The 25831-nt window shown below is 44.8% G+C and overlaps 1 protein-coding gene across 4 annotated transcripts in view; it reads left to right on the plus strand.

The window, feature by feature from the left end:
* The first annotated feature begins 1907 nt into the window (after window positions 1-1907).
* The window catches only part of LOC121557833 (glycerophosphodiester phosphodiesterase domain-containing protein 5-like), a 97584-nt gene continuing 73660 nt past the window's right edge, over window positions 1908-25831 (plus strand). For 3 of the 4 annotated variants that reach the window (XM_041871304.2, XM_045214431.1, XM_045214434.1), the window contains exon 1: window positions 1908-2246. The gene's annotated coding sequence lies outside the window, so the exon portion shown is untranslated. Of the gene's footprint in view, window positions 2247-20940; window positions 21025-25831 lie in introns of those variants that run through there. The other variant, XM_045214426.1, reaches the window with a different exon arrangement.

A 25831-nucleotide genomic window follows, 5' to 3' on the forward strand; every position in this document is an offset into this window, starting at 1 on the left:
AACCTGACTCAGTTACACCAGCTCTGACAGGAGGAATGGGCCAAAATTCACCCAACTTATTGTGGGAAGCTTGTGGAAGGCTACCCTAAACGTTTGACCCAAGTTAAACAATTTAAAGGCAATGCTACCAAATACTAATTGAGTGTATGTAAACTTCCGACCCACTGGGAATGTGAAGAAAGCAATAAAAGCTTAAATAAATAATTCTCTCTACTATTATTCTGACATTTCACATTCTTAAAATAAAGTGGTGATCCCAACTGACCTAAGGCAGGGAATTGTTACTAGGATTAAATGTCAGGAATTGTGAAAAACTGAGTTTAAATGTATTTGGCTAAGGTGTATGTAAACTTACGTCTTCAACTGTATGTTTTTCAGTCGTGTAAGGGAGCTCTGCAGCTGTGGCTACCTTGAATACCCTGAATACATTTCATTCAACCACTGAAAACTCTCCCACTTACTGGCCAACAGATTTTCTCGTGGAGTTTTCATTCAATGGGGTTTTCCATACATTTATCTTAAGACAATTCTTTACATATGGTGTACCATTAATATGAATTTTGTCGACATACTCAATAGAATACATCGAGAGAATGAGGTCAGACTATAGAGATCAATGAAAGAAAGCCATCTATGCATATTCGTCTCTGTTTCAGCACCAACTGGTAGATTTAGAAATACTCTGATCTTGATCTTATTTAGGCACATTTTATGGTTAGGAATAAAACATACAGTGGTTTGATTCATCCTGAAAGTTGTCATATTCAAGCTCAATCCATAAGATATTGGAAGGTGGAAAGAAGTGTACAGTAGGGGTTGAACAATAGTCCTATAAATCTACCCTAATTCTCACTAATCTTGGAACTGTGTGGCAACAGTCCAGTCTTCATGCGCCAGGCTCCAGGTTTAACCTGCTACGTGTGGTATGAGTTCCATAATAATTCAAATAGGCTACATGTCCCAAATTATTGCACAACGTTAGCCTAATATGATCCACTAATGCTAGCGACCCTCATGAATAATTTACAAGGATGTGACAGAGGAAAGAAAAATAAACAGAATGGAATGGAAAGATGCAAAAATAAATGGATGTTGGTATTAGTGACTGTGGCTCTCGATAGTGGCCAATATTTAACATGATACAAATTGTAAAATTAATCAGAGAAAAGCCCAGGCATATAATCAAAACATTCTAAAGCGCATACATCAACTCGGCAGGTTCAGCCCTACAGAAGCCTATAGCTTGGGTCTCCAAATTTCATCCACGCAAATTGTGAGGCTACACAATTGAAATTCGGAATTACGGCACAGCTATTTGTATTATATTTCACTGTGCAAAAGGGTTATGATTTCTTCGGTGTAAAGTTGGTGGAATTATATGAGGGAATTAAGTCAAGGTCGGAATACAGGTATCTGTAGTGTAGACACCTCCACCACACCTTCATTTATTCGAGCTCCACCTCAAACGAATAGTGGGTTAATATAATGCTATTTTCATGTTGAAGTTCAAGGTCAGAATACACATAGAAAGAAAAGCACATAAAAAGGGAATAATCCCCCAATTTACACGCGCTTAACACGGGTCGGAATCGGGGCCATCGATGTGTTTATCCCTTTTTCTTTATTAGATGGCTATTGAGTCAGTGATGATTTTGACAATGCTCCATCAGAGCCACTATATATAGCCTTTTACTGTGTGTATGTTGTGGGTTATGGAGCTATATTTGATTAGTTTTACATGAGCATAACCTCATCCATTGTTTTTTTAGCATTTTGAAGCGTACTACAGTGAGAGAAGTCGCGTGCCGGATGATGGCTCTTTCGCTTTAAATACCGGGTCTACAAGAGCGCAGTTGATAAAAGCTAAAACTCCGCCCACTGGTAGTCATTCGATTGATTTACTCGCCCGGTGTTCATAGACAAGGCATGCGTTCAACTCGGAGGACTGACCCTGGAATATTTACTGAGAAAACGTGAAACTGATACACACTTCAATGTAGCATAAACCCACGAAGTGGAATTTAACAGAATAACTCTGGGTCGAATGTTTTTACCTTTGTTGTGACAGGACACATTTCCTTTTGTCCTCTGTAGTATTTGACAACCTTTGGTGGCCACCCACCTCAACACGTTTGACACAGACCGCAGCCCATTTGTTGCGTGGTGTGAGGACATTTGGTCGGAGGACTTCGTAAAATTTGACTACAACTTCACTTGGGAGAAAAAGCCAGATATAATTGATAAAGGTAAGTCTTGTCATATCCAAGCGGCGGGTAGCGTTTGAAATACTAGCCTATTCGAATATCTGAGCAGTTGAAGTAAGTGGGTGCCATGCCATGGAATGAAACACTTCTCTGTAAAGTAGTTTTTGTGTTGAAAATGAACAAAACACGGTGGTTATTTACTTTTTGTAACATAAAATAACCTACCTATTCGTCCATTCACTCAGGAGAAATTGTTGCCTTTTTATTTATGTAATTCAGAAGCTGACATGCACGGCATGCTTATCATGAAATATTAATTAATACCTTGACCCAATAGGCTACAAAGGACACGCCCGTGTATGGCGAGACATAGCCTATGGGTGGAAAACCCTGACTGTATAGGGAGGAAAGCTGACAATATTTAGCTATGGATGTATTAATTATCTATTTATATACTACACACCACCTCAGACAACCAGCCTATACAGGCATTTTCATCTGTCCATTTTACAGACAAATGAATCTGGCATCAATGGCAGCAACTTACACTATTGTTGAACATGCAGGTTTCCCTTCTAGATCTATGGATGTATGAAGCAGCAATAAAACATTGTCAGAAGGTGGCTCTTATCCTAATGCACACACCCTAATTCACATGCATCTATGAATTGCGGTATGTATGGCAGCAGCGGCCCGCCCATTAGGGCGTTAGGGGTGGCACCCCACTTGTGATTGCTAAAAAAAAGTACTTTTTTATTTATTTAAATATAAATAAATAAATAAATGAATATATATATATATCTCATTCATGAATTCTGTTTTAAATGCCCATATTAGTGTGGTAAATGTGTACATTTTCCTGTTTAAAAAATATATTGTTCAAACAAGCTGTTCTGTTACTGCCCCTTAGTGACTGCTAGCAGCAGCAGCGCCGCCTCAACGGGTGCATAGGCTGTGCGAACATTGCTTGGATTGTGTTGCCAGCTATTTGCTACGAGGGAGAACTGCTAGCATAAATTATAACAGCACAAAGTAAATGGACAGTCCTGGGGTGCTCAAATGGGCGTTTAGTCAGAACTTCTATGTCTGCTCTAGTGTCCCTCCCAATATGTCTCTTGCGCCATACGGCTTACTTCCGCACGTGAAACAACTAGATCTGCTCTATCAGGTACAGATGGTGCTAAAGTAAAAAGAAAATTGTAATTAACTTGTAAATAAATAATCATAACAGTCATGGGAGCCTGGGACCTGATAAACCGGACATCTACATCCAACTAGTTAGAACACTAGGTAGAACCTTCTCATCAGGAATCTGGTAGGACAAAAAAGCATGACGGTGGCTTATTGTTTCCCCCCATGGTGTTCATCAGGTTGTACTGTAGGTGACAGTGCGACCTGTTGTGTGGACTAAAACAGCGTAAGACCGGGTGTATCACAAAGCATGATCAAAATAATTAGGCAGCTACAGTAACTTTGAGAAACATAGAGAAATATATATATATATATATATATATATATATATATATATATATATATTTCTCTATATATAGATACTTTTTTGTTGTCTAATCTACCTTTGATAAGCAGCTGCCTAGTTGATAGCTTGCTAGCTCCCATGCCAATTTCAAGTCTTTCAAAACTAATATCTGACTAACTCGGAAATATGAAGTTATTTCTAAATTAAAGTTAACTGGCCAGCGCATCATGCTTTGTGACATGGTTAGCTAGCTATCCCCAGTTAGATAATGTGTTTTCACTTATTGCATTTGCATGCTTGTTGCGTTATACCTGGTGCACTCGTTCACTGGTGGCTCGTTCTAAATAGTATAATCTAATCTGTTCAAAACAGTGGCAGCATATGCAGCAGTGAGCATTTGGTTTTTGACATGCAAAAGTGAAATTGGTGTATTTTTGCTGTTGTTCAAATGCACACATCGCTTTATGCATCTTCTCAAAGAAACTACCAGTAGTTCGAAAACGTATTTCTATCATGCTGCTTTGTTGACAACTCCAACCACCTCGCGCCCCGGGTATTCAGCCAATCAGCGGCCGCCACTGATGTATGGAGAATTTCAAAATGTATTAAAAAAACTGCAGAGTTCTTCAACCACATAACTATGTCTATAAAACTGTCTGTGTGAGAGCTTTTGAAGGTATGCTATCTATGCTCTGTCAAGAATGCTATCAGGGTTGATGGACAGTGAGTCATCATATTTGTTATGTGAAGCAATGCATTTTACTTTGACATTCTCACCACTCAGGTTTTCGATGGCTATCTCTCTACACTCCTGATGTAGACAGACTAGATGTCCCGAGTGGTCTAAGGCACTGCATCGCAGTGCTAGCTGTGCCACTAGAGATCCTGGTTCGAATCCAGGCTCTGTCGTAGCCGGCCGCGACCGGGAGACCCATGGGGCGGCGCACAATTGGCCCAGCGTCGTCCAGGGTAGGGGAGGAAATGACCGGCAGGGACGTAGCTCAGTTGGTAGAGCATGGCGTTTGCAACGCCAGGGTTGTGGGTTCGATTCCCACGGGGGGTATGAAAAAACAAACTAAGTCGCCCTGGATAAGAGCGTCTGCTAAATGACTAAAATGTAAATGTAATGTCTAGAGTTATTGGCGGGTGTCAAAACTTAAAAACATAAAACATAATTCATTATAGATATTGGTGTCTAAATGCTGAAATCTGTTATTTTAAGTGGATAACTCAGCATTATTGCAGCAGTCTGGCTAGGACAGACATAGGAAAATGGACTAGAACATTCCATGGAATGCACCTGTGTCCTCAACAGTTATTCCTATTATGTGTTCCATGTACACATACACACACACGCACACACTGATAGGGGTGCCCAAAGCCCACTCCTTGACTGGAGTTTGAGTCACAGTTTGAGTTTCACAGTAATTGATTCTGAAGAAGAGAGTATCAGTCTCACCGTTATCCTATGTGTTTTTATAAATGGCTCGTAATACAAATGTTAAGATGACATGAAATGTTACATGATGGACTAATATCTGGAACCTTTACTCAGACTGTATAGATTTTTGTCCTGTATTTCGAGCATGAGCAGTGTTCATTGCACTGGTGCGGTTCTCAACATTTCTCTTTATCTAAGAATATCATGCAGCCCATCTTGCTTGAATAATTGCTCTTGGGGGTATAAACTGCTGGAGGAATGTTCATCCCATAAATGGTGCCATCGTTTTTTTTTTTTGCCAGTGTGTGTTCCCTGAGAAAGACAACAGTCAAGATCTGCTGTTGGTCTTACATCTATAATAAAATCTTCTATCACTAAGGCAACAACTGTGTGTTTCCCTCAATTTAGCAGGCAAGATGAGATGGCAGTGTGGTATTATCCTAATTAACATGTGGGAGCGGAAGACGGTGAGAGAGCCTGTTATTACAGCCTGTCCCAAGGGAGGTAAGCCCTCCACCACCCACCCTCTCTCCGACCCCCTACCTCCAGTAAAGACACACCCTCTCTGCGGTTGAGGCCAGTTGGACGTACTGCCAAATTCTCTAAAGCGACGTTGGAGGCGGCTTATGGTAGAGAAATTAACATTCAGTTCTCTGGCAACGGCTCTGGTGGACATTCCTGCAGTCAGCATGCCAATTACACGCTCCCTCAACTTGAGACATCTGTGGCATTGTGTTGTGTGACAAAACTGCACATTTTATAGTGGCCTTTTATTGTCCCCAGCACAAGGTGCACCTGTGTAATGACCATGCTGTTTAATCAGCTTCTTTACATGTTGCATTTATATTTTTGTTCAGTGTTTGTGTGTGTGTGTGTGTGTGTGTGTATATATACACACACACACACACACACACACACACACACACACAGTGGGGGAAAAAAAGTATTTAGTCAGCCACCAATTGTGCAAGTTATCCCACTTAAAAAGATGAGAGAGGCTTGTAATTTTCATCATAGGTACACGTCAACTATGACAGACAAAATGAGAAAAAAAAATCCAGAAAATCACATTGTAGGATTTTTTATGAATTTATTTGCAAATTATGGTGGAATATAAGTATTTGGTCAATTACAAACGTTTCTCAATACTTTTATATACCCTTTGTTGGCAATGAAACAGGTCAAACGTTTTCTGTAAGTCTTCACAAGGTTTTCACACACTGTTGCTGGTATTTTGGCCCATTCCTCCATGCAGATCTCCTCTAGAGCAGTGATGTTTTGGGGCTGTCGCTGGGCAACACGGACTTTCAACTCCCTCCAAAGATGTTCTATGGGGTTGAGATCTGGAGACTGGCTAGGCCACTCCAGGACCTTGAAATGCTTCTTACGAAGCCACTCCTTCGTTGCCCGGGCGGTGTGTTTGGGATCATTGTCATGTTGAAAGACCCAGCCACGTTTCATCTTCAATGCCCTTGCTGATGGAAGGAGGTTTTCACTCAAAATCTCACGATACATGGCCCCATTCATTCTTTCCTTTACACAGATCAGTCGTCCTGGTCCCTTTGCAGAAAAACAGCCCCAAAGCATGATGTTTCCACCCCCATGCTTCACAGTAGGTATGGTGTTCTTTGGATGCAACTCAGCATTCTTTGTCCTCCAAACACGATTGAGTTGAGTTTTTACCAAAAAGTTCTATTTTGGTTTCATCTGACCATATGACATTCTCCCAATCCTCTTTTGGATCATCCAAATGCACTCTAGCAAACTTCAGACGGGCCTGGACATGTACTGGCTTAAGCAGGGGGACACGTTTTGCACTGCAGGATTTGAGTCCCTGGCGGCGTAGTGTGTTACTGATGGTAGGCTTTGTTACTTTGGTCCCAGCTCTCTGCAGGTCATTCACTAGGTCCCCCCGTGTGTTTCTGTGTCCTCATTTTCCACCATAATTTGCAAAAAAAATCATAAAAAATCCTACAATGTGATTTTCTGGATTTTTTCTCTCAATTTGTCTGTCATAGTTGACGTGTACCTATGATGAAAATTACAGGCCTCTCATCTTTTTAAGTGGGAGAACTTGCACAATTGGTGGCTGACTAAATACTTTTTTTCCCCACTGTGTGTGTGTATATATATTTACATATTGACTTTTTCCACGTTTTGTTACGTTACAGCCTTATTCTACCCCATAATGACAAAGGGGAAAGGTTTTTAGAAATGTTAGCAAATAGATAATAAATTGAAATATCACATTTACATAAGTATTCAGACCCTTTACTCAGTACTTTGTTGAAGCACCTTTGGCAGCGATTAAAGCCTTGAGTCTTCTTGGGTATGACGCTACAAGCTTAGCACACCTGTATTTGGGGAGTTTCTCCCATTCTTCTCTGCAGATCCTCTCAAGCTATGTCAGGTTGGATGGGGGGCGTCGCTGCACAGCTATTTTCAGGTCTCTCCAAAGATGTTCGATCGGGTTCAAGTCTGGGCTCTGGCTGGGCCACTGAAGGACATTCAGAAACTTGTCCCGAAGCCACTCCTGTGTTGTCTTGGCTGTGTGCTTAGGGTCGTTGTCCCGTTGGAAGGTGAACCTTTGCCCCAGTCTGAGGTCCTGAGCGCTCTGGAGCAGGTTTTCATCAATGATCTCTCTGTACTTTGTTCCGTTCATCTTTCCCTCGATCTTGACTAGTCTCCCAGTCCCTGTCGCTGAATAACATCCTCGCAGCATGATGCTGCCACAACCATGCTTCACAGCATGGATGGTGCCAGGTTTTCTCCAGATGTGACACTTAGCATTCAGGCCAAATAGTTCTATATTGGTTTCATCAGACCAGAGAATCTTGTTTCTCATGGTCTGAGTGTCTTTAGGTGCCTTTTGGCAAACTCCAAGCAGGCTGTCATGTGCTTTTTACTCAGCAGTGGCTTCCGTCTGGCCACTCTACCATAAAGGCCTGATTGGTGGAGTGCTGCAGTGATGGTAGTCCTTCTGGAATGTTCTCCCATCTCCACAGAGGAACTCTAGAGCTCTGTCAGAGTGACCATCAGGTTCTTGGCTTGTTTTTTGCACTGACGTGCACTGTCAACTGTGGGACCTTATCTAGACAGGTGTGTGCCTTTCCAAATCATGTCCAGTCAATTGAATTTACCACAGGTGGACTCCTCCAATCATCAAGTTGTAGAAACATCTTAAGGATGATAAATGTAAACAGGATGCACCTGAGCTCAATTTCGAGTTTCACAGCAAAGGGTCTGAATACTTATGTAAATAAACTATTTCTGTTTTTATTTTTAATACATTTGCAAAATGTCTAAAAACATGTTTTCGCTTTGTCATTATGGGGTATTTTGTGTAGATTGCTGAGGATTTTAAATATTTTTTTATCCATTTTAGGATTTAATGTAACAAGTCAAGGTGTCCCGAGTGGCGCAGTGGTCTAAGGCACTGCATCGCAGTGCTAGCTGTGCCACTAGAGATCCTGGTTCGAATCCAGGCTCTGTCGTAGCCGGCCGCGACCGGGAGACCCATGGGGCGGCGTACAATTGGCCCAGGGTAGGGGAGGGAATGGCCGGCAGGGATGTAGTTCAGTTGGTAGAGCATGGCGTATGCAACGCTAGTGTTGTGGGTTCGTTTCCCACGGGGGGCCAGTATGAAAAATAAAAAATAATAATGTATGCTCTGGATAAGAGCGTCTGCTAAATGACTAAAATGTAAATGTAAAAATGTCTGAATACTTTCCGAAAGCACTGTGTGTTGCAAAGAAAAAGTCCATTGTCTGTGTTCTTTTGTCCATCTTAATCATTTATTTTTATTGGCCAGTCTGAGATATGGCTTTTTCTTTGCAACTCTGCCTATATGGTCAGCATCCCAGAGTCGCCTCTTCACTGTTGACATTGAGACTGGTGTTTTGCGGGTACTATTTAATGAAGCTGCCAGTTGAGGACCTGTGAGGCGTTTCTCAAACTAGACACTCTAATGTATTTGTCCTCTTGCTCAGTTGTGCTCCGGTGCCTCCCACTCCTCTTTCTATTCTGGTTAGAGCCTGTTTGCGCTGTTCTGTGAAGGGAGTAGTACACAGCGTTGTACGAGATCTTCAGTTTATTGGCAATTTCTCGCATGGAATAGCCTTCATTTCACAGAACAAGAATAGACTGACGAGTTTCAGAAGAAAGTTATTTGTTTCTGGCCATTTTGGTCCTGTAATCGAACCCACAATTGCTGATGCTCCAGATACTCAACTAGTCTCAAGAAGGCCAGTTTTATTGCTTCTTTAATCAGCACAACAGTTTTCAGCTGTGTTAACATGATTGCAAAAGGGTTTTCTAATGATCAATTAGCCTTTTAAAATGATAAACTTGGATTAGCAAACACAACGTGACATTGGAACACAGGACTGATGGTTGCTGATAATGGGCCTCTGTACGCCTATGTAGATATTCCATAAAAAATCAGCAGTTTCCAGCTACAATAGCCATTTACAACATTAACAATGTCTACACTGTATTTCTGATCAATGTGATGTTATTTTAATGGTCAGAAAAATAGCTTTTCTTTCAAAAACAAGGATATTTCTAAGTGACCCCAAACTTTTGAACGGTACTTTATATATAAACTCAGCAAAAAAAGAAATGTCCCTTTTTCAGGACCCTGTCTTTCAAAGATAATTAGTAAAAATCCAAATAACTTCACAGATCTTCATTGTAAAGGGTTTAAACAATGTTTCCCATGCTTGTTCAATGAACCATAAACAATGAATGAACATGCACCCGTGGAACGGTCGTTAAGACACTAACAGGTTACAGACAGTAGACAATTAAGGTCACAGTCATGAATACTTAGGACACTAAAGAGGCCTTTCTACTGACTCTGAAAAACACCAAAAGAAAGATGCCCAGGGTCCCTGCTCATCTGCATGAACGTGCCTTAGGCATGCTGCAAGGAGGCATGAGGACTGCAGATGTGGCCAGGGTAATAAATTGCAATGTCCGTACTGTGAGATGCCTAAGACGGCACTACAGGGAGACAGGACGGACAGCTGATCGTCCTCGCAGTGGCAGACCATGTGTAACAACACCTGCACAGGATCGGTACATCCGAACATCACACCTGCGGGACAGGTACAGAATGTCAATAACAACTGGCCGAGTTACACCAGGATCGCACAATCTCTCCATCAGTGCTCAGACTGTCCGCAATAGGCTGAGAGAGGCTGGCCTGAGGGCTTGAAGGCCTGTTGTAAGGCAGGTCCTCACCAGACATCACCGGCAACAACGTCACCTATGGGCACAAACCCACCGTCGCTGGACCAGACAGGACTGGCAAAAAGTGCTCTTCACTGACGAGTCGCGGTTTTGTCTCACCAGGGGTGATGGTCGGATTCGTGTTTATCATAGACGGAATGAGCGTTACACCGAGGCCTGTACTCTGAAGCGGGATCGAGGTGGAGGGTCCGTCATGGTCTGGGGCGGTGTGTCACAGCATCATCGGACTGAGCTTGTTGTCATTGCAGGCAATCTCAACGCTGTGTGTTACAGGGAAGACATCCTCCTCCCTCATGTGGTGCCCTTCCTGCAGGCTCATCCTGACATGACCCTCCATCATGACAATGCCACCAGCCATACTGCTCGTTCTGTGCGTGATTTCCTGCAAGACAGGAATGTCATTGTTCTGCCATGGCCAGCGAAGAGCCCGGATCTCAATCCCATTGAGCACGTCTGGGACCTGTTGGATCGTAGCGTGAGGGCTAGGGCCATTGCCCCAGAAATGTCCGGGAACTTGCAGGTTCCTTGGTGGAAGAGGTGGGGTAACATCTCACAGCAAGAACTGGCAAATCTGGTGCAGTCCATGAGGAGGAGATGCGCTGCAGTACTTAATGCTGCTGGTGGCCACACCAGTTACTTTTAATTTTGACCCCCCCCTTTGTTCAGGGACACATTCAATTTCTGTTATTCACATGTCTGTGGAACTTGTTCAGTTTATGTCTGTTGTTGAATCTTGTTATGTTCATACAAATATTTACACATGTTAAGTTTGCTGAACATACATGCAGTTGACAGTGAGAGGACGTTTCTTTTTTGCTGAGTTTATATATCACTGGAGGACAAGAACGTGATGTGGGGTTCTGTGCCACTGCTAGACTGGGGATTTGGAACACAATATTTAGCCTAACCGAAAATAGACTGAAAATGCAATGACCAGCTAATAGGCTAATTGCATTTCTTACTTTATGTGTAGTACTTTCAATCATATTTGACTTCTATCTTTGGTTTTTGCTCAAAGACAAACACCCTGTCTTAAGGCGTCTGCATGCTTCCCAGCCGAAACAGTTTGGAAGAGTTCATGCATATCTTATGACGACATTTTGTGACGACATTCGTTTTGGGCTTCTTCACTGAAGGTTTTCTAGGCTGTTCGGGCACACATTTTTTCTTGAGGCAAGCTGAAGTCTATGCCCCTTCGTCAGTGATTGGTCAACAGTAGGGATTCTTCAATAAAGTATTTGTTGTCATTCAACGAGAAACTACTCGTTTTCATACACAATTTTTCATTGAGAAATACTGCACCAAACCTCTTAGTTAGACGTAAAATTGCACGACTAAGATCTCCTCGGCAAAAACGACAATTAATTACGGATTTCTTGAGTTATCTTAGTTTAATTCTGACTATGTTGTGGAAAGTGTATACTTGCTATGGCATCTCAAAATGGAAAAACAGTATTATTTCCGCTTTTATTTCTCGGTTTTGAAGCAAATGTCTTTTAAGGGAGTATGCGAGCACTCTCGTTCAGTTCACCTAGCTGAGTTTGGCTAGGCTCTAGCCGAACTGAAGCAAGCTGATGCCTTATTAGATCAGTAAGGATTTACACTGCTTATTGCCAGAAATTAAAGCTTCTTTGAACATCAGTGGCATTGGCATTAGGGCTGGGGATTGCCAGGGACCTCACGATATGATATCACAATATGTTATGTATTGCGATTCGATACTGTGATTTTATTGCGTTGCAATGTTCCAAAGATATTGCTGACCTGTCTACTGCAGAAGGACGAGAGGGCCATGAGAAAACGAGTTTTGATCAGTCATGGAAATAAGTGCTGAAAACAAATTGGCTCCCTATTTATAAAGAAGATGGACAACAAACGATGAAGGAAAAATACTAGAGTTTTGGTACAGCCAACTAGCGCAAAAATAATATTGCAATATTGTCAATACGATTTATATTGTCATAATATCCTGATGTTGTTTCTGTATAGATTTTTTTCCCATCACTAATTGACATGTTTACTTAGTCTCCATAGCGACGCAAAACTCAAAGCAAGAGGCACCCAATTATGTCATATTTCTACCCCCACAGTGAAAGGCAACACTAGTTTTAACAGAATAATAAAGATAATTGTGTTTTTTTTCATCCTGAGAAGTAGGAGTGTGCTAAAATTCCCACCAAATGGTGAGTCCGAGCCAAGCGTGTTCCTTCTCTTTGCAGATGCAAATGTTTATCCTGTAAAACAAGGATGAAATGAACCTTCCAATGATTTGAAGAGTCAGTAGTGCCCCAGCTCTCTCTGCATGGTACCGGGGGAAAGTGGGAGAGAGAGATTTAAGAGAGTGTCAAGGAGAAGGACTGCATAACAGACTGGGCTTGTCTGTCTGTCCCTGACTCTGTCTACCTCAACTCTGTGGGGAAAGTCACCTGGCACAGATCAGTCACCTGATAGAGGACATAGCTCTGTGTGATGCCAAAAACAGACAGATGGCTACCGTACAGACCAACCATCTATCGCACATGCATACAGATGGCACCTGCCTGGATACTGTCTATGTTCAGTACAGTAAAATACGGGCTGTATTGTAGAGCACGCAATGAGTTGGAGAACCGTAGAACACCAATGGCGACTGGCGTTCATTCGTTCACACAACTCAACAATAGTTCCCCCTGTGTCTGCATGCCACAGAGGCCTTTGTCAGCAGGTTCCTTTCCAGGCCACAGTATCAGCACCTATGATTAGGAGCGAACACCAGAATTACTTTCTCTGGCCTACCTCGTCCAGACAGACAGACAGACGAGGAGGGAGAGCTGAGCCATTGTTTTAATACTGAGTAGGCAGCACCAGCAGGAGACAGTGGGAACATTGTGTGAGGCAGATGGGACAAGGTTTGAGGAAGCGCCACAGGTGGTGGAGGGGGGGAGGGATGCAACTTGAGACCGGCCGGTCAAAGCACTGTTTGTTCAGACGGAGGGCCTGATTCTGTTGCTCCTTCATCTGAGAAGCTGCTTCAGCCAACGAACTAGAGGCAGAAAAAACTGAAAGGTTTTTCTAGGGGTTCTTTTTCATGGAGGTATAACCCAGCCACTGAGATACTACTTCTCTACAGTCTTTGACAGGGGTTCTCTGCTGGCATAACCAAGGGCCTTTTGGTTGTAAAAGAGAAGGAATCCATGTGATTTGTTAGGTAAGAATCCCCAGCTATGTGGGAAAAGGTCAAAACGAGAGGCGAATCGCCCCGTTGGGAAGAGTGTATCGAGAATTGTAAAGAATTCTTACTGAATCAAATCAAATGTTATTTGTCACATGCGCCGAATACAACAGGTGTAGACCTTACAGTGAAATGCTTACTTACAAGCCCTTAACAAACAATGCAGTTTTAAGAAATATAAGTGTTAAGTAAAAAAGAAAAAAAGACAACATAATTAAAGAGCAGCAGTAAAATAACAGTAGCGAGGCTATATACAGGGGGTACAGGTTAGTCGAGGTAATTGAGGTAATATTTACATGTAGGTAGAGGTAAAGTGACTGCATACATTATAAACCGGGAGTAGCAGCAGCGTAAAAGGGGGGGGGGGGAGGGACAACGCGAATAGTCCGGGTAGCCATTTGATTAGCTGTTCAGGAGTTTATGGCTTGGGGGTAGAAGCTGTTAAGAAGCCTTTTGGACCTAGACATGGCGCTCCGGTACCGCTTGCAGTGCGGAAGCAGAGAGAACAGTCTATGACTAGGGTGGCTGGAGTCTTTGGCAATTTTTAGGGCTTTACTCTGACACCGCCTGGTATAGAGGTCCTGGATGGCAGGAAGCTTGGCCCCAGTGATGTACTGGGCCGTACGCACTACCCTCTGTAGGGCATTGCGGTCGGAGGCCGAGCAGTTGCCATACCAGGCAGTGATGCAACCAGTCAGGATGCTCTCGATGGTGCAGCTGTAGAACTTTTTGAGGATCTGAGGACCCATGCCAAATATTTTCAGTCTCCTGAAGGGGAATAGGCTTTTTTATGCCCTCTTCACGACTTTCTTGGTGTGTTTGGACCATGATAGTTTGTTGGCGATGTGGACACCAAGGAACTTGAAGCTCTCAACCTGCTCCACTACAGCCCCGTCTGAGAATGGGGGCGTGCTCGGTCCTCCTTTTCCTGTAATCCATAATCATCTCCTTTGTCTTGATCACGTTGAGGGAAAGGTTGTTATCCTGGCACCACACGGCCAGGTCACTGACCTCCTCCCTATAAGCTGTCTCATCGTTAACAGTGGTAGGCCTGATCACCGACGTGTCGTCAGCAAACTTAATGATGGTGTTGGAGTCATGCTTGGCCATGCAGTCATGGATGAACAGGGACTACAGAGAGAGAGCGGAGGAGGACAGCGAAGGGACAATCCACCACACGTTGTAGTCAACGTTATTTTGGTCCTGGAGGCGGCAGGCAGGGCACTCACGCATCACCCCAGGTATCGAACACCCACACTCGTTCAGATCCCTCTGCTGCGCACTGTAAAATACTTGTCTCCTTTCCTGAGCACATGGATGTTCCCCAGTGTAAGGCGCTAGTCGATTCAGGCGCAGCTGGGAACTTTATGGACAGGGCATTCGCACACCGTATAGGCATTCCATTGATTCCCCTATCCATTCCACGCCCCATCAGAGCACTTGATAATTGACCATTAGGGTCCGGGTTGGGATTGCGCGATAAACCTCCGGGTAGACGCTGTACCTCCCAGGAGTCATATATATATATATATATATATATCCCCTGTCACAGGCTGAAACGGTGGCTATGGAAACATATGTCACCGAGTCCCTGTGCCAGGGGTATATACGTCCCTCCTTCACCCGCCTCCTCGAGTTTCTTCTTTGTGAAGAAGAAGGACGGAGGTCTGCGCCCTTGCATTGATTATTAGTTATCCACTCCCCCTCATTTCTTCAGTGATTGAATCAATGCATGGGGCACGCTTCTTCACCAAATTAGATCTCAGGAGTGCGTACAACCTGGTGCGTATCCGAGAGGGAGATTAGTGGAAGACAGCATTCAGCACAACCACGGGGCATTATGAATACCTGGTGATGCCCTATGGCTTGATGAATGCTCCCTCAGTTTTCCAGTCCTTTGTGAACGAGGTATTTCGGGACATGCTTGGTCGCGGTGTAGTGGTCTACATCGATGACATCCTGATGTATTCCGCTACGCGCGCCGAGCATGTGTCCCTGGTTCGCAAGGTGCTGGCCCGACTGTTGGAAAATGACCTTTATGCTAAGGCAGAGAAGTGTATGTTTTTCCAGCATTGCGTCTCCTTCCTTGGATACTGCATTTCCACCTCAGGTGTGGAGATGGAGGGAGATCGCATTTCAGCCGTGCGTAATTGGCCGACTCCAACCACGGTTAAGGAGGTGCAGCGCTTCCTTGGCTTTGCCAACTGTTATCGGAGGTTTATCCAGGGCTTTGGTAAGCTCTCAGCTCCCATTACCTCCCTGTTGAAGGGTGGGCCGTCCCGGCTCCGCTGGTATGCTGAGGCTGACCTGGCCTTCAGCAAACTTCGGGGTCTGTTCACCTCAGCCCCAGTACTGGCCCACCCCGATTCACCACTACCGTTCGTTGTGGAGGTGGATGCGTCCGAGGTTGGGATAGGCGCTGTCCTGTCTCGACGCTCGGGTACGCCACCCAAGCTCCGCACCTGTGCGTTCTTTTCGAAGAAGCTCAGCCCGGCGGAGCAGAACTACGGCGTTGGTGATCGGGAGCTGTTGGCTGTTGTCCGAGCCTTGACCGTGTGGAGGCATTGGCTCGTGGGGGCAAAACACCCTTTCTCCATCTGGACGGACCACCGTAACCTGGAGTACATCCGGGCAGCGAGGAGGCTGAATGCTCGCCAGGCCAGGTGGGCCCTTTTCTTCACCTGGTTTGATTTCACTCTATCATACATCCCGGGTACAAAGAACGTGAAGGCAGACGCGCTGTCCCGGCTGTATGACACAGAGGAGAGGCCCAGCAACAACACTCCCATACTGTCGGCCTCCTGCATTGTGGCGCCGGTAGTATGGGTGATGGACGCGTATATAGAGCAGGCATTACGCACGGATCCCTCTCCACCTCAGTGTCCAGATGGGCTACAGTACGTGCCTGCTCTTATCCGTGATCGTCTGATCTACTGGGCACACACGTCACCCTCCTCTGGTCACCCAGGTATCGGCCGTACAGTGCGCTGCCTGACCGGAAAATACTGGTGGCCTACCTTGGGTATGGATGTGAGGGTGTATGTCTCCTCCTGCTCAGTGTGCGCCCAGAGTAAGGCACCTAGGCACCTCCCAGCTGGTAAGTTACAACCTTTACCAGTTCCACAACGACCATGGTCTCACCTGCGGTGGATGACTGGTTTCGGCACGCGGAGGAGACGTGGGATGCTGCCCATGTTCACCTCCAACGCGCTGTGCGTCGTCAGAAGGCCAACGCTGACCGCCACCGCAGTGAGGCCCCCGTCTTTGTACCAGGGGATCAGGTCTGGTTCTCGACCGGAATCTGCCCCTCCGCCTGCCCTGCCGGAAGCTGAGCCCACGGTTTGTGGGGCCGTTCAAAGTCCTGAGGAGAGTCAACGAGGTCACTTATAGGTTATTACTTCTCCCGATTACCGTATTAACCCCTCGTTTCATGTCTCTCCTCAGGCCGGTGGTAGCTGGTCCGCTCCAGGAGTCTGAGGTGTGGGAGGTCCCTCCACCTCCTCTGGACATCGAGGGGGCCCCGGCATACTCTGTCCGTTCCATCCTGGATTCAAGGCGTCGGGTGGGGGGCCTTCAGTACCTCGTGGAGTGGGAGGGGTACGGTCCGGAGGAACGGTGCTGGGTTCCGGTGAGGGATATCCTCAATCCCTCCATGTTACAGGATTTCCACCGTCGCCATCCGGCTTGCCCTGCTCCGCGTCCTCCTGGCCGGGGTCGGTGTGCTGCTGGAGCCGCGCGTCAAGGGGGGGTACTGTCACGACTTCCGCCGAGGCTGCCTCCCCTCCTTGTTCGTGCAGGTTTCGGCATTCGTCGTCACCGGCTTACTAGCTGCAGCCGATCCATTTATCATCACTCCACTTGTAATTAATCACACACACCTGGTCCTTATCCCCAATTACATTTAAGTCATTTAGCAGACTCTCTTATCCAGAGTGACTTACAAATTGGTACATTCAACCAGTGGGACAACCACCACTGGGGGAGGGGGGGTGTAGAAGGATTACTGTTAGACTATTCCAGGTATTCCTTAAAGAGGTAGGGTTTCAAGTGTCTCCGGAAGGTGGTCAGTGACTCCGCTGTCCTGGTGTCGTGGGGGAGCTTGTTCCACCATTGGGGTGCCAGAGCAGCGAATAGCTTTGACTGGGCTGAGCGGGAACTGTGCTTCTGTAGAGGTAGGGGGGCTAGCAAGCCAGAGGTGGATGAACGTAGTGCCCTCGTTTGGGTGTAGGGTCTGATCAGAGCCTGAAGGTAAGGAGGTGCCGTTCCCCTCACAGCTACGTAGGCAAGCACCATGGTTTTGTAGTAGATGCGAGCTTCAACTGGAAGCCAGTGGAGTGTGCGGAGGAGCGGGGTGACATGAGAGAACTTGGGAAGGTTGAACACCAGACGGGCTGCAGTGTTCTGGATAAGTTGTAGGGGTTTAATGGCACAGGCAGGGAGCCATTAACATGGCTCTCTCGGGATATACGGTCTTCGTCCATAGCGCCAGCTGGGTTCTCAGTACATCACGCAGACAGGAATAAAGAACTCTCCGGGAAGAAGAAAGGCAGGGGGGGGTGTTTCATGATTAACTACTCATGGTGTGATTGTGATAACATACAGGAACTCAAATCCTTTGTTCACCCGACCTAGAATACCTCACAATCAAATGCTGACCGTATTATCTCCCAAGAGAATTATCTTCCGTTATAGTCACAGCTGTGTATATTCCCCCTCAAGCCGATACCATGACGGCCCTCAAAGAACTACACTGGACTTTATGCAAACTGGAAACCACATATCCTGAGGCCGCATTTATTGTAGCTGGGGATTTTAACAAAGCAAATTTGAGGAAAACGCTACCGAAGTTCTACCAACACATTGACTGTAGCACTCGCTCTGAGAAAACATTAGACCACTGCTACTCAGCTTTTCGAACTGCCTACAAGGCCCTCCCCCGCCCTCCCTTCGGCAAATCTGATCATGACTCCATTTTGCTCCTCCCTTCCTATAGGCAGAAACTCAAACAGGAAGTACCCGTGCTAAGGACTATTCATCGCTGGTCTGACCAATCGGAATCCATGCTTGAAGATTGTTTTGATCACGTGGACTGGGATATGTTCTGGGTAGCCTCTAAGAATAACATAGACGAATACACTGATACGGTGACTGAGTTCATCAGGAAGTATATAGGAGATGTTGTACCCACTGTGACGAGACAGCCTACAGGGAGGAGGTAAGGGCCCTGGGAGTGTGGTGCCAGGAAAATAATCTCTCATTCAAGTCAACAAAACAAAGGAGCTGATCTTGGACTTCAGGAAACAGCAGAGGGAGCACGCCCCTATCCACATCGACGGGATCGCAGTGAAGAAGGTAGAAAGCTTCAAGTTCCTCGGCGTACACATCACTGATGATCTGAAATGGTCCACCCACACAGACAACCTCAGGAGGCTGAAGAAATTGTTCTTGGCACCTAAAAACCCTTACAAACGTTTACAGATGCACAAATGAGAGCATCCTGTCAGGCTGTATCACCGCGTGGTACGGCAACTGCACCGCCCGCAACTGCAGGGCTCTCCAGAGGGTGGTGCGGTCTTCCCAACGCATTACTGGGGCAAACTACCTGCCCTCCAGGACACCTACAGCACCCGATGTCACAGGAAGGCCAAAAAGATAATCAAGGACAACAACCACCCGAGCCGCTGCCTGTTCACCATCCTGTTGGATAGCTCTACTCTTCTCCACTGTCTCTGTGGTAGCCTTCATCAGACTTTCACCTCTGAGGGAGACGAGGCATCTGCAAACATACATTGTGCCCACTTGATAACAGAGATAACAGCGTCGGATCACACCCATCCTTGGCCCATGAGGGGAGACCGGGCCTGATCCCTTCTTCTGAGATTGAACCTTTTCTCTGATGAAAAATGAGAGGAGGATCTCTCTATGGCATTTTACCCACTTCTACTGTACCTGTCCTGTCCTGGCAGACTTCTGGTGCTCCATCATGATCCCAATGCTGACCTGTCCAGGCAGACTTCCGGTGCGCCATCATGATCCCAATGAGCTGTGTGACAGCTGTTCCTTTATTCATTCATTGTATTAACTTTAAATGAAATGAATGACCCAGTGAATACCCAATATCATTCTCAGTAATACCAAAACGTTATTAGACTTCCATTCGATGTTAGATTAGCAGTGACCAATTTTTCAGAAATAATGAATCCGGTTTAGTCTCAGCCTTGCCTTTCACGCTGTACAGTATCTCTGAGAATTTAGAGCTGGGGAAATTCAGTGCTTGCAAATTTTGGATCTGTTAATGAGGCAAACCGCAGTGACTGTAAATCTTAAGAAATGAAGATGCTTCTTCATTGCTTGCTTCAGTGTTATTATGGCCAAGGGAAAAATGTTGCTGCCAGCTATCCTCATGATACTATTTGCAACGCATTAGATTATACCCTCGCACACAGATGTCAGCAGTTTGGAAAGTCTACCTGTGATTACTCTGTGCAATATTAGGCTTTACTGCATAGGGACTTTGCTTCACGTTACTTTGACGTTTCCTGCGCCTTCTGGCAACATGAAGACAATGCCTTTTTGGACAGTCTCTTTCTGTAATGCCTCACTTGATGTTACAGTTGTGGAATGATATTTTAGTGAATGTACCATCTCGCAGTCTGTCTCCTGACTCCTCCTCACCGGATGCCTGCCTATGACGGTGACACATGTTCATCTATGGTTGGCCTATTCCCTTATTTGTTTTTAGCTGTAGCTGAAAAAATATATATTTTTCCATTATTTTACTTCTAATATCTTTAATTTGCAGGATTTTGCCTATCTAATATCTGTCTAGACCATTACGAAATGGAGGCTAACATGCCCTATTTTTGGAGTAGCCTAGAACTAATCATTCATTCTATCTTGAGTAACTACAGTGCTTAGTCTCATGTTCCCAATTTTATCAGAGATATCTGGAAACTTGTTTGACAACATTGCACCTTTTCAGTGGTGAACAATATTGAGTAACTGTGTGTCAAAACAACTGTTCTACTACAATTACCCACCACCACTCTGTGAACTTTGCTTTCACATGCTTGTATTGAATATAGTGTGTGTGACTGTATCACCTTTGCCTTCCTCACCAAAAGCTAAACAGATCAACGTGTCTATAGTTTCATCATGTCACCCTTCAGTATCACAAGATAAGATGGACCTATTCCATCAGGCGCCCTGGTTTGACTTCTGAGAACCTGCCGGCTCAAGTCTTCCTAGAAAGGTGTTTCATAAGCACTGCAGTCGGTGCAAAATCTTCACTTCACTCAATTCCTCTGGTTTGTTGTTTCTTTTACCCACAAAGTCAACCCCTCCCTCGGCAGAGCTTTGAAGAGTGTTCCCTGGCTCCTCTGTGCTTGTGTGGATAAGGGACTATGGGGAGCAGTGGTGGTGAATAGTTTGCTGTGAGGTAAGGGCCTAAACTCTACTTTCCTGATTCTTCTGGTAGTAGCTAGCTAGCCCTGGTCTCACAGGCCCTGGCATAGTGGCAACTCCCCTGGTGTCTCTCTGGTAGCAGCTAGCTAGCTACAGTGGGGAGAACAAGTATTTGATACACTGCCAATTTTGCAGGTTTTCCTACTTACAAAGCATGTAGAGGTCTGTAATTTTTATCATAGGTACACTTCAACTGTGAGAGACGGAATCTAAAACAAAAATCCAGAAAATCACATTGTATGATTTTTAAGTAATTAATTTGCATTTTATTGCATGACATAAGTATTTGATCACCTACCAACCAGTAAGAATTCCGGCTCTCACAGACCTGTTAGTTTTTCTTTAAGACGCCCTCCTGTTCTCCACTCATTACCTGTATTAACTGCACCTGTTTGAACTCGCTACCTGTATAAAAGACACCTGTCCACACACTCAATCAAACAGACTCCAACAACTCCACAATGGCCAAGACCAGAGAGCTGTGTAAGGACATCAGGGATAACATTGTAGACCTACACAAGGCTGGGATGGGCTACAGGACAATAGGCAAGCAGCAGGTGAGAAGGCAACAACTGTTGGCGCAATTATTAGAAAATGGAAGAAGTTCAAGATGATGGTCAATCACCCTCAGTCTGGGGCTCCATGCAAGATCTCACCTCGTGGGGCATCAATGATCATGAGGAAGGTGAGGGATCAGCCCAGAACTACACGGCAGGACCTGGTCAATGACCTGAAGAGAGCTGGGACCACAGTCTCAAAGAAAACCATTAGTAACACACTATGCCGTCATGGATTAAAATCCTGCAGCGCACACAAGGCCCGTCTGAAGTTTGCCAATGACCATCTGGATGATCCAGAGGAGGAATGGGAGAAGGTCATGTGGTCTGATGAGACAAAAATTGAGCTTTTTTGTCTAAACTCCACTTGCTGTGTTCGGAGGAAGAAGAAGGATGAGTACAACCCCAAGAACACCATCCCAACCGTGAAGCATGGAGGTGGAAACATCATTCTTTGGGGATGCTTTTCTGCAAAGGGTACAGGACGACTGCCCCGTATTGAGGGGAGGATGGATGGGGCCATGTATCGTGAGATCTTGGCCAACAACCTCCTTCCCTCAGTAAGAGCATTGAAGATGGGTCGTGGCTGGGTCTTCCAGCATGACAACGACCCGAAACACACATCCAGGGCAACTAAGGAGTGGCTCCGTAAGAAGCATCTCAAGGTCCTGGAGTGGCCTAGCCAGTCTCCAGACCTGAACCCAATAGAACATCTTTGGAGGGAGCTGAAAGTCCGTATTGCCCAGCGACAGCCCCGAAACCTGAAGGCTCTGGAGAAGGTCTGTATGGACGAGTGGGCCAAAATCCCTGCTGCAGTGTGTGCAAACCTGGTCAAGACCTACAGGAAACGTTTGATCGCTGTAATTGCAAACAAAGGTTTCTGTACCAAATATTAAGTTCTGCTTTTCTGATGTATCAAATACTTATGTCATGCAATAAAATGCAAATTAATTACTTAAAAATCATACAATGTGATTTTCTGGATTTTTGTTTTAGATTCTGTCTCTCACAGTTAAAGTGTACCTATGATAAAATTACAGACCTCTACATGCTTTGTAAGTAGGAAAACCTGCAAAATCGGCAGTGTATCAAATACTTGTTCTCCCCACTGTATCCCTTGACTCCAAGCCTTCCTGTTACAGTTTGAATTGATGCATGATTCATCTCCTGCTGGCATATTGAAGGCAACAGCCTGTTCGCCTGCCTTCAATATGCCAGGCAGCAAGCCACAAACTACTAACTGTATTAGGCTTGTCACTCAGTCTTTACAGTGCACTTATTGCACTTATTGCTCTTTCCTGTCTGCAGGGCGTGCACAGTGAGTGAAATTACTTGGTCATAGATATCTAGTAGTGCTATCTTGCTCAACATCTCAGGTAGAAAAGACTATGCCTTGTTGGTTCACCTAATGGTAGCTGTAAGCGCATGATTATGAATCAGTAATCAATAAAAATGACTCTTCGAGTGCCTGTTGAAATGTGCAGAATGTACGTGTTGACAGATCCGGGAGGACATATTATGCAACTTTTATATGGGCCTCTCCAACAGAGGCCTAAATGTTCTGGCAGCCGGGTTTTCTTAACAAGCTGGTGTTGAATATTCTGAGTTGTTGTTTCAACCCTGTGTCGTGGGGTATAGAAATCAGAGTTGAGGTACCCTGAACTGCCATGCCACTGGTCTTGTGTGCTTACTGTACATAAGATCTATATTCATTCAGGTGATTGTGTGTTTTGAAGGATGAGCTTTGTAATGAGTCAACCACTTCAAGGATGGTAAGCAAGTCAAGAGACGCTTCACCTCAATTCTTCATATTGAATAAGATGTTCACATTGTGATGAATTTTCCTTACTGTGACATTCTCAAAAGGAGGATTTGCTAAAATAGTGGGATTGTATCCTCATGAATTATTCCCACTTGAAACATATTGTGCAATCAGTATAGTGATCTACAGCGAGTATTTAAAGGCCCAGTGCAGTCGAAAACGTGAATTTCCTGTGTTTTAAAATTTTCACACAGAGGTTGGGATAATATTGTGAAAATGATAATGCCCCTTTAAGTGTAAGAGCTGTTTGGAAAAAACTGCCTGAAATTTCTGCCTGTTTTAGTTGGATGGAGTTTTGGCCTTCCATGGTGACATCACCATGCAGTAAATTAGTGAATAGACCAATAAAGGTTCCAAACCTCTGCCAATAATTGCTAATTTTCAGTTTTCCCCTCCCCACTCCCAGACAGTCCTAGCAAAATGCTTGCTTAAGAAATGGCTCTTTGCTAAGAAGCGATTTTTTTTTATTTCTTTTTGACAATTATAATTATCTGACTGACTATGGCATCATAACTGAGAAGAATGGGATAAGTGATGCTTTTAATAAATTTTTATCTCGGCAGGCTTTTTATTTTAGAGAAACGACGGCCTCCTGTAGCTCAGTTGGTAGAGCATGCTTGCAACGCCAGGGTTGTGGGTTCGATTCCCACGGGGGGCCAGTATGAAAAATGTATGCACTCACTAACTGTAAGTCGCTCTGGATAAGAGCATCTGCTAAATGACTAAAATGTAAAAATGTGTATTGACCCTGGTCAGTCAATCGCCTGCTCTTCCCTCTGCCAGCCTCTAGCTGACTCGACGGTTAACCCTTCAACTTCTAGTCAATCTTTGTTTTCATTTCAACAATTTACTATCTGTGATGTGCTATATGCCTTGCTTAACATTGATGTAAGATTGATGTACAGTGGGGGAAAAAAGTATTTAGTCAGCCACCAATTGTGCAAGTTCTCCCACTTAAAAAGATGAGAGAGGCCTGTAATTTTCATCATAGGTACACGTCAAATATGACAGACAAAATGAGAAAAAAAATCCTGAAAATCACATTGTAGGATTTTTAATGAATTTATTTGCAAATTATGGTGGAAAATAAGTATTTGGTCAATAACAAAAGTTTCTCAATACTTTGTTATATACCCTTTGTTGGCAATGACACAGGTCAAACGTTTTCTGTAAGTCTTCACAAGGTTTTCACACACTGTTGCTGGTATTTTGGCCCATTCCTCCATGCAGATCTCCTCTAGAGCAGTGATGTTTTTGGGCTGTCGCTGGGCAACACGGACTTTCAACTACCTCCAAAGATTTTCTATGGGGTTGAGATCTGGAGACTGGCTAGGCCACTCCAGGACCTTGAAATGCTTCTTACGAAGCCACTCCTTCGTTGCCCGGGCGGTGTGTTTGGGATCATTGTCATGCTGAAAGACCCAGCCACGTTTCATCTTCAATGCCCTTGCTGATGGAAGGAGGTTTTCACTCAATCTCACGATACATGGCCCCATTCATTCTTTCCTTTACACGGATCAGTCGTCCTGGTCCCTTTGCAGAAAACAGCCCCAAAGCATGATGTTTCCACCCCCATGCTTCACAGTAGGTATGGTGTTCTTTGGATGCAACTCAGCATTCTTTGTCCTCCAAACACGACGAGTTGAGTTTTTACCAAAAAGTTCTATTTTGGTTTCATCTGACCATATGACATTCTCCCAATCCTCTTCTGGATCATCCAAATGCACACTAGCAAACTTCAGACGGGCCTGGACATGTACTGGCTTAAGCAGGGGGACACGTCTGGCACTGCAGGATTTGAGTCCCTGGCGGCGTAGTGTGTTACTGATGGTAGGCTTTGTTACTTTGGTCCCAGCTCTCTGCAGGTCATTCACTAGGTCCCCCCGTGTGGTTCTGGGATTTTTGCTCACCGTTCTTGTGATCATTTTGACCCCACGGGGTGAGATCTTGCGTGGAGCCCCAGATCGAGGGAGATTATCAGTGGTCTTGTATGTCTTCCATTTCCTAATAATTGCTCCCACAGTTGATTTCTTCAAACTAAGCTGCTTACCTATTGCAGATTCAGTCTTCCCAGCCTGGTGCAGGTCTACAATTTTGTTTCTGGTGTCCTTTGACAGCTCTTTGGTCTTGGCCATAGTGGAGTTTGGAGTGTGACTGTTTGAGGTTGTGGACAGGTGTCTTTTATACTGATAACAAGTTCAAACAGGTGCCATTAATACAGGTAACGAGTGGAGGAAAGAGGAGCCTCTTAAAGAAGAAGTTACAGGTCTGTGAGAGCCAGAAATCTTGCTTGTTTGTAGGTGACCAAATACTTATTTTCCACCATAATTTGCAAATAAATTCATTACAAATCCTACAATGTGATTTTCTGGATTTTTTTTCTCAATTTGTCTGTCATAGTT

This window comes from Coregonus clupeaformis, chromosome 5 (genome assembly GCF_020615455.1).
Source record: "Coregonus clupeaformis isolate EN_2021a chromosome 5, ASM2061545v1, whole genome shotgun sequence".
Taxonomy (NCBI): Eukaryota; Metazoa; Chordata; class Actinopteri; order Salmoniformes; family Salmonidae; genus Coregonus; species Coregonus clupeaformis.